This window comes from Periplaneta americana, chromosome 7 (assembly GCF_040183065.1).
Source record: "Periplaneta americana isolate PAMFEO1 chromosome 7, P.americana_PAMFEO1_priV1, whole genome shotgun sequence".
NCBI lineage: Eukaryota > Metazoa > Arthropoda > Insecta > Blattodea > Blattidae > Periplaneta > Periplaneta americana.
This window is the reverse complement of record NC_091123.1, coordinates 145,456,831-145,466,964: the sequence shown is the minus strand read 5'-3', so window position 1 is coordinate 145,466,964 and position 10,134 is coordinate 145,456,831. Positions and strand designations below refer to the sequence as shown.

Below are 10,134 nucleotides of genomic sequence, written 5' to 3'. Positions count from 1 at the left end.
GGAACATCCTCCATACTCTCCAGATACGAGTCCATGTGATTTTGACCTTTTCCCGAAAATGGAATTACCACTTAGAGGAGTTCGCTTTAGAACCAGACAGGCAATTATAGCAACAGTAGAGCAGTCTGATCGAAGATTAGTACAACAAGACGCTGTGCATGGCATCCGTCGTCTCCCTGAGGTGTGGAGGCGGCTTCTTCATGTTGGAGGAGATTACTTCTGAGCACTGCAACAATGTGACTGTTCCAAAAATGTTTTCTTTGTTGTTAATTCAAATGTTGCCACTAATTATTGGATGACCCTTGTATATTTCTTACATTAGCATTGAAGCTTTAAGATATGGCACAAGTCAAGATTTTACAAGATTACAATTTTTTGGCATAACAAACATAAAGTTGATACGATGTGGCAGAGTTGAATAAGATTTTCTCTACTATGACATTGCTTCCATACAGATGTCATATTATTCTTTTAATCGGTCATCATCATCATCATCATCATCATCATCATCATCATCATCATCATCATCATCATCATCATCATCATCATCATGGTTTAGGCATGATGGCTCGTTCCAGCTCCAGTTTTAAGTGGTATTTCCATCTTTTTTTCTGAGTCTGCCAACTGTTCATGTTCCTTTTGGTCGATATCGGTATGCTTCTAGTGGCAGGCAATATAGTGTCCTCCATACGTTCTAGATGCTCGAATAAGTTTTCTCTTTTTTCTTGTCATACATTTATTGATTTGATTTTAAGATTGTCTCTTATATCTTCATTTCTTATTTTACCTTCTCGTGTGACTCCTCCCACTGGTCTTAAAATCTCATTTCTGCTGCATGTATTGGGCTTGTTTCTTTCTTGATTACAGTCCATGGTTCACTTGCATATAATCGTACCGAAAGTGCCGTACTTCTAAAAAAATAGCATTTTTTTCTAATTTTATTTTCAGATCTTTTTTTTAGTTGTACGACAGATCTGGTTGAATTTTATTATTTATACAGGGTGTTTCAGAAGTTTTGCTAAAATTTAGGGATGAGAAGTAAAGACGAAGAGAAGCAAAAACATTATAGTAAACATGGGTTCACAAATTAACCGTTTACGAGATAATGGCATTTTTTGCTGGTTGAGACCACCAGTGAACCGACCGCCTGGATACTGTAAAGCGGCAACGTTCATGCTTCGAAAGTATGCCGCACTCTCCCCATGCCAGTTCCTTCAAAGTGTGAGAGGATATCCAAACAGACGATATGGTGAACGGTGGATAGGTAGAGGAGGACCTGTACCTAGAACACCGTATTTAAATCCTTTGTATGTTTGTGTATGGGGTTGTGCGAAAAGTCTAGTTCACACAACAGACATCACCATACCTGAAAAATTGCAGCATCGGATTGTAGATGCCTTTCAGCAAATGAAGAATGACCTAGGATTGCTCGAGCTCATTCTTGGGTCTTTGCGGAGAAGACTAGACTGATGCATTCAAGTGCATGGTGAGCATTTTGAACACCTACTGTAAAATTCTTCAGTTAATGTGTTCATAATGTACTGTACCTTCTTTATCCACAAACTTAACTGTGTTGAAACAAAGAGTTTATTTTGTGTATGTGAAATTACATTTCTGTGGTGTTCAAGCCAAAATTATGAATTTTACTGCCTCGTGATTCATAAATTTTGTTTCAATTAGTACTTAGTATTCAGCGGTCCACAACCAGAACAAAACGACATTAGCTCGTAAACGGTTAATTTGCGGGCTCATGTTTACTGGAACTTTTTCTTCTCTTCGTTTTTTCTTCTCATCTATAAATTTTAAACTATCACTTTTGAAACACTCTGTATAATATCCTTCTTTATAAAGTGATAGTTGACAACCTGCATAATTTAAATTCAAAGCTTGTTCAATTATACGTCAACTTATCAAGAATTTCAGTCTCATACATTTTTCTTTAAAAACCATGCATTTCGTTTTCATTGTTGATATTTTAAAATTACAGCTGTTAGCTGTTTTATGTACATAAAATGTTGTTTACCCACGCTGTTGTAATTGCACTCAGTCTAGCATAGGTGCAATTGGCGATATGAGACGGAGAATTAGTATGGGATTGTCTGACATCCGTCTTACGTACAACTGAAGAAAATCTCTGGTTAAAGGTCTAAGAATTAAAAATGTGGGATACGAACTGCATGAAACCCGCAGATACTTTCAATTTCGAAGGTCGTGTATTTCAGCATCACATGTCACAAATAGGAACAAAGAATTGTCTTGTTGTAGTTGCAAGTTATGTAAATCAAAACATAAGATTATTTAGGGCCAAATTAAAGAAGTACCTAATTTCTCATGCCTTCTATTCTGTAGGTGAATTCATGACATTCAATAACACTTCCTGAAATTGATACTAAAACCATGTGTTGTACTAGTAGACTATATTGTAGATCTCGTCTCTATATATTTCATCTAGACTGTGACTATAAATTAAATCTTTTAATAGTATTAAGTTTGTTGACTTGTTCCATATTCTAGCTATAAAGCAATGTATGACTACCATGGAATGTTAATAAATACAATACAATACAAAACTAGGTCATAAGTGTCCTATTCGCTATATTATCCAGATCATGCGGAGAACTGGAAGAGAGAGAGAGAGACGTTTCGGACACCAAAATGTGCCACTTTCACCTGGGCACAGTCACATTCCCTCCTCTTGCAAACAAAGTTTACACTGTATGATTTAAAACTTTCACAGCGTTCAACGTTCAGCGTATTTACTTCGTGCAGTACAGTACATTATCCAACGTTTAGGAGCTAGGCCTACATATTGATTCCATCATAAGGGTAAACTTATCTGTTGGATCCGAGCTGTTCTCCAGATTTATACCCTTACCCGAAGAATGCACAACAAATTAAAATGAAGTATCCGGTCATGATGCGGAGGTGCAGATTGGCTATTGATTGGCATAACGTGTTAATCTGGATCTGATTAAAAATGAATATAGGGGTTTTTAAGGCTTTGTAGGATTCATTACATTTAACGTACAATTATAAATAACACACCAAATGAAAGAGCAACTCAAACAGTTTGCTACAAGTGTTTAATGTGAGCACCATTCGTCACATGGCACACATCGAGTCGATAAGCGAGTTCTTCCCTAACCTTGATCAGTGTGTCTGGAGCAATTGTTGCAACAACTGCTTCAATCCTCTGTGTCTTAAGTGTGGTAGGTCAGCTGGTAGCGGAGGTACATACACACGATCCTTTATGAATCCCCAAAGGTAAAAATCGCATGGCGTAAGATCTGGTGAACGTGGAGGTCATGCGATACAAGCTCTGTCATTCGGCCCCTTTCGGCCAATCCAGCAGTCGGGTACAACGTCGTTTACCCAATCGCGTACTGTCATATGCGTCTCCATAAAATTCTCCACACAGACGTCGCTGGAATTGCTAATTCACGACTAGCCTTCCGAACAGATTTCTTGGGGCTACGCGTGAAAGACTCTCTCACTCGTTCAACGCGCTTTCTAACGGCAGACAGAGGAAACAGTGCATGCGCGTACAAAACTTTTTGAGTTGCTCTTTCATTTCATGTATTATTTTTAATTATTGTACGTTAAATGTAATAAATACTACAAAGCCTTAAAACCCCGATATTCATTTTGAAACACGGTGTATTTCTTGTCCCTGCGTAGTCTGGACGATTAACCTGGCACTCAGGTGGACCGGGTTCGAGTTCCGATCAGATCTGGTTTCTTCATTGAAAAATCTATAGTGACACTTGTGGCGGGTCTGGTCACACTTGAGAGTTTTCTCGTGGTTCTCTCATCTCTACAATGTAGGCATCGACATCATTTCATCAATATTTCTTCATTTCAACAGCATTTCTTCGATCATGTATCGTGCTGATGAGGCTAGTCCAGGGACATTTGGGGTTGTCTGCATGGAGCCTGGTTACACAGAGTTCCTTAGTGGATTAGAAATGCGCTTAGCTTGGGGGGTTATCGTAATATGCCACAATAGGCAAACATCCATGCAAAGGCAGAAGCTTACTCTAATTCAGAAAAAAAAAAGAATATGCTACTAATTAAGGCACTTTCTCGAGCAGACGCCCGATTCTGTACATATTGTTATTATTATTATTATTATTATTATTATTATTATTATTATTATTATTATTATTATTATTATTATTATTATTATTATTAGGAGAAAATCCACAAACGATTAGGGAAAACGCGGAAATTTTAGTTGAAGCAAGTAAAGCGATAGGGTTGGAAGTAAATCCCGAAAAGACTAAGTATATGATTATGTCTCGTGACCAGAATATTGTACGAAATGGATCTATAAAAATTAGAGATTTATCCTTCGAAGAGGTGGAAAAATTCAAATATCTTGGAGCAACAGTAACAAATATAAATGACACTCGGGAATAAATTAAACGCAGAGCTGCACGCATTGTATACTTCACCTGACATAATTAGGAACATAAAATCCAGACGTTTGAGATGGGCAGGACATGTAGCACGTATGGGCGAATGCAGAAATGCATATAGAGTGTTAGTTGGGAGGCCGGAGGGAAAAAGACCTTAGGGAGGCCGAGACGTAGATGGAAAGATAATATTAAAATGGATTTGAGGGAGGTGGGATATGATGGTAGAGACTGGATTAATCTTACTCAGGATAGGGACCAATGGCGGGCTTAGGTGAGGGCGGCAATAAACCTTCGGGTTCCTTAAAAGCCAGTAAGTGAGTAAGTAAGTAAGTAAGTAAGTAAGTAAGTAAGTATTATTATTATTAAGCCATCCTGCCTAGGACTCGCATTACGAAATGAGCCCTGGTTCGAATCCTCATGAGGAAGGAATTTTCTCATTAAAATTTGACCACTGTACAACACCGGTGTCCACCCAGCATCGTGATGAATTTGGGGAGCTACCATAGGTACGAAATCCGGTTTCTAAAACCAGCTGTAACGGAGGAGAGGATCATCGTACTCACCATACCTTACTCCCTTACTTGTTGGATGATCGTTCATCTCTGTGGGCGTGAGGCCAGCAATCGGCTGGAGAGGGTTGACCCTTCATGGGCTGTCGCGCGACAGATTATTATTACTGGTACAGCCACGTAGGCTTATGTACACTACATCGCTACTTATACGTCTGATGAAGGATTTGAGTAAACTGCTGTTTTGTATTTATTTAATATAAATGCCTGTTTTTATTTAATATAGACCTACATTGTTTTCTTATGAATTGTAAGGATTTGAATGTGAAGACAATGTGCTCGTTGTTCAGAAGAAGTTAGGTAGGCAAGTGCAATTTTCTAGGTATGACGTGTGCAAGGAGCTTGTATTTCCATGAAATCAATTTGTTCCCAATATCTTAAGTATTTCCTCGTTTATGACTTTATTCGAACATCTTAAGATTATGGTGAAGGATGGGTGGAACGAAGAAAAATTCTCTCCGGCACCGGGATTTGAACCCGGGTTTTCAGCTCCACGTGCTGACGCTCTATCCACTAAGCCACGCCGGATTCCCATTCCGATGCCGGATTGAATCCTCTCAGTTTAAGTTCCACCTCTTAGGTTCCCTCTAGTGGCCAACCCTCATGCACTGCATCACAAATATATGACAGTGGCACAATGTCCAACACATTAATGTGCAGAGGGCCACGCATTACGAGTGACTAAGTAGCCAGGATCCGACGGATTGAGCGCCGTCTTAAATCACTAAGGGTGCTATTCATAGACATTTCGCTAGCCCACGCTACGAGCGTGCTAAACTAGCCCCGGCTATCGACTTACTACTTGTACGGAATTCATATCGTATCATATCGCTAACACTGTTTTATGAATACGAAAAATGTTAGTTCGCTGATCATTCACCGGAAGCCCCCGCTAAGAATGTCTATGAATACAACCCTAAGTGATTATTTTCGCATATCATATTAGTGTGGCTTAGTGGATAGAGCGTCAGCACGTAGAGTTGAAAACCCGGGTTCAAATCTCGGTGCCGGAGAGAATTTTTCTCCGTTCCACCCATCCTTCATCATATGATGATGCAGAATTTCTGCATGGAAATATCATGTGTAGGCCTACTTCGGTACACCGTAATAATCTTAAGATTAGTATAGAATTCTCAAAAGAATAGATATTGTGTGTGTGTGAAGAGCGATTAATATGAAATTTATTTATTAGCGACATTTTATTCTTCAACCATTGATAGCTTTAGAAAGGAAGATAGATTACAGGGCCCACACCTCAAAATCATATAGAATTATTAATCTTCTAATGGCGCGGAAAAAATTGTTGAATCGAAACCCTGAATAAACTCTATTCTCATATTAAAACCGTTATTAAGGGAACTAATTTGCTTTAAAAACGCAACAACTCATGGTGAAGTAAGTTACTTTCATGTGTTATATACCGTTGTCAAAGCAACCGAATTAAGAAAAAAAACGTTTATGCTCGACCATGCCGAAATGCAGTAATTATACACCTGGTAGCAGTCCTTTAATGCATGTCATTAAAGTACACCTACTCATTAAAGTACAGGTGTTTTCAGCCAATGACACAACTCAGCTTACAGGTGTTCAGCCAATGACAAGTCAGCTTTGTACCGTTATAAAACCGCAAGTATCGATTATTCTCGGATATGCAATCGAAAGAGAATTAGCGAAAAGTCACGGAGGCTGGAAATCCAATACTGTCGCAGAAGGTTATGTTCTGTTACTATAATAAATTAGTGTTAATTGTAAATAATATTCAAATAAATTCAATTTGTCATCTCGTTTTTCAATGTCGAATTCAATAATCAAGGTTATACCAAGTTTAACGGGATTACATCAAGGTCAATGCCATTATTATTCCTCGGAAAAAATCAATACTTTCGCGTCTGCGCACATCTCACAATTCACGACCTAGAACAAGGTCACTTCCGATCTTGTGAGATACAAATAAAATGTATACATCTAAATAATTTCAAGTTATAAATATGGTCGAGCATAAAACGTCGTATGAAACTCGCCTATAATGGTAATTAAGAAGCTCGTATGAAAATTATGAAACTCGCTTGCGCTCGTTTCATAAACATCCATACTCGCTTCTTAATTACTATCATTATTGGCTCGTTGCATAATGTTCTATTAAAGAAAATATGGCGACGTTAAATTCCATTCCATTTATTTTAATGAAGTTTCAGCTATTTCACTTTATTATATCCTGCCACTGCGATTGCTCTATTTTCGCAACGATGTCTACAATCAGGAAAACTCGGTGCTAGATATATATTCCGACGGCACGCATGTGCCTTGTTGTTCTATATTTATTCTGCTACAGAGTTGCAGAAGAATGCACTCTTGGAAGTAATATGTCTGCCACAAGTGTTTATTTTTTTTCCACGAATATTTAAAGCAACCCAAGAAAAAGATAAATTACGAGCTCTTTCTTTCTCATTTCTTCCGCTTACGAACCTGTCTGCTTGTATCTGCTCAGCAAATAAAAACAAACGCCTGCTTCATAAAAATGTTCTTGTAAAGAGGTTGCTGTGGTAACATAGGCTACACGGAAAAGCTAACACTACATTATAAATACTAGTACACGTCCTTATCCGTGACTTAAGCAGCTGCAAATCCAGCGTACATCTGTTCGATTCCCGGCAGGATTTGTAGAGATTTATCCCTATCCCAACAAAACTGGATATGCGGACAAGCTGACCACATGAAAAATAGTCTCTCTACCCCTTGTGTAATAAAATGTCGGTTTAGAGTCTCAAGAACTAAAGTACTTGGCATTAACTTACCAATTGCGCTGTTTAAAAAGTACGGTTATACAGGGTGTAACTAAAATGTATGTCAATTTTAGGGGCACATTCCTCTCATATAGAGGATGAAAAAATGTTTATATGAACATTGATTCGAAAACGCCTTATTTCCTTTTTACAGCCATTTTCTACAATTCTGCTTATATTGTATGATGCGGTACATTATGGAAAAAAAATAGCGTACTATATGGAAATGTAAATGTTTGGGCCAGGCATTGTTGGTGACATTTTGGTGGAATCTCATGTTCTTCCGCCCTGGCTTAACAGAGAAAAATACAAAGTGTTCTTACAGTACAGCTTGCTTGTTCTGTTACACCACGTGCCGTTAAAACTACGAAACACGTACTTCATGCACGATGGAGTTTCTGCTCATTTCAGTGTAAATGTTCATCGATTTCTAAATTAAAGGTTCCGTGACAGATTAATACTCGTAAGTACTGATAGACTAGTTCCTTGGCCTCTGCGCTCTCCGGACCTAAGCCCACTAGACTTTTATTTGTGGAGTCATTTAAAAAAGCTTATTCATGGAATCCCGGTGCAAGATAAAAGTGTCTTCGAGCCCGTATTTTGGAAGACGAGGCAATACGACATTCTCCATGGATACATTAGCGCACCCGGGATTCAATGCGACGTCGGGTTGATGCATGTATTCGTGCTAACAGGAGCCTTTTTGAGCACTTCCTGTAAGACAGATTTCCATGTCGTATGCTATTTTTAATTCATAATGGACCGCATTATACAATGCAAGCAGAGTTACAGAAGAAGGACTGTAACAAAGAAATAAAGCGTTTATGGACGAATTTTCATAGAATATTTTTTCATCCTCTAGTCTATATGATAGGAATATTCCCCTAAAGTTTTGACATACATTTTAGTTACACCCTATATAATTAATCATGAACAAATTAATTTACAATGTTTAATTACCGCTTCTCAAATTATTTTGATATTTTAAACAATTTTTATATAAAGGAATATGCTGGATTTGCAGTGAAAGACCTGAGAACAGAAAACATACGTATGAATGTAATGTAATGTAATGTATGTATGTATGTATGTATGTATGTATGTATGTATGTATGTATGTATGTATGTATGTATGTATGTATGTATGTATGTATGCATGCATGTACAGTATGTATGTATGTATGTATGTATGTATGTATGTATGTATGTATGTATGTATGTATGTATGTATGTATGTATGTATGTATGTATGTATGTATGTATGTATGTATGTATGTATGTATGTATGTATGTATCCCTAAAGAGGTTTTAAATGTATGACGTACTTGCCAAGTTACTAATACTGAGTGTTCAGTTCAAAGTGTGTCATGGCTCGCTGTATGCCGTCATGTGGCTAGCCGATGAGCCTAGAGAATTCAATCTTCCTACACTTCCCGCAAAGGCGTAATATCTGTGTGCCAGAGAAGTTGCCTGGCAAGTACGGCGTTCATTCTGAAAGGTACTTACCGATACGTACGGTAACGCCGGTAGTGGCAGGTATGTGAAGTGTTTGGAAACACGTACTGAGATGAGTTTTTTTCTTTATGTGGGGAGGGTTAACACAATTACTTACGTATTTGTTGACATTAACTTCGACAGTCAACATAGACACGGAGCATTTGATTTGTATTGTGGAATGTTGCCGTTACCGATGATAACAAATACCCTGCGTACGATTTGCCCGCGCAAAATACAGTTCGAAAGAGGTTATGGTAGCACATAGACCTTACAGACCGCCATCTATTGCTACGACGTTCAAGTTATACCGTACACGTTCTCAAGTTCAGATTGAACGCCTTGAATAATAGGAAACTTCTCTGACATAAAAACTGAAACTCGCTTCAAATCGCTGGCTCACAACAGTGACGTCATGACACACTTTGAAATGAACACCCAGTAGTTCTGCGTTGAAGTTGTAAATCTGTAGTCTATTATTTTGTGGAAATTCGCTCGCGTTTAACAAAGTAGCCTTTAAAAATAGTGGCGGCTAATCTTGTAAGAAAGAGCGAGAGCTGGAATTGTTCCATCAAGCTGTCAGATTATTCGTGGCAAGAAACGATTTCTCACAGTAAATTTTTATACAATATTTATACTTCCGTAATGTCTAAGGATACATTCATTTTAAGAAGTAGTTAGTCAGGATATTCTTAAACTTCCTCAGTATTTTTATCTGTTCTGAACTCGAGACGTAACTAATCTTGTATACAGAAAATAAGTTATTTTTTTAGTTGGCTATTTAGCGACGTTGTATCAACTACTAGGTTATTTAGAGTCGATGCAATTCATGATAGCGAGATGTAACGAAATACGTTCGAGGATTCGCCA

At 38.0% G+C, this 10,134-nt stretch overlaps 1 non-coding gene across 1 annotated transcript; it reads right to left on the bottom strand.

Moving 5' to 3' along the window:
• Positions 1 to 5,443: 5,443 nt before the first annotated feature.
• On the bottom strand, positions 5,444 to 5,515 carry TRNAH-GUG (transfer RNA histidin (anticodon GUG)). The gene has a single exon. It is a non-coding gene; the product is annotated as a tRNA-His (tRNA).
• Between the last annotated feature and the right edge of the window lie 4,619 nt (positions 5,516 to 10,134).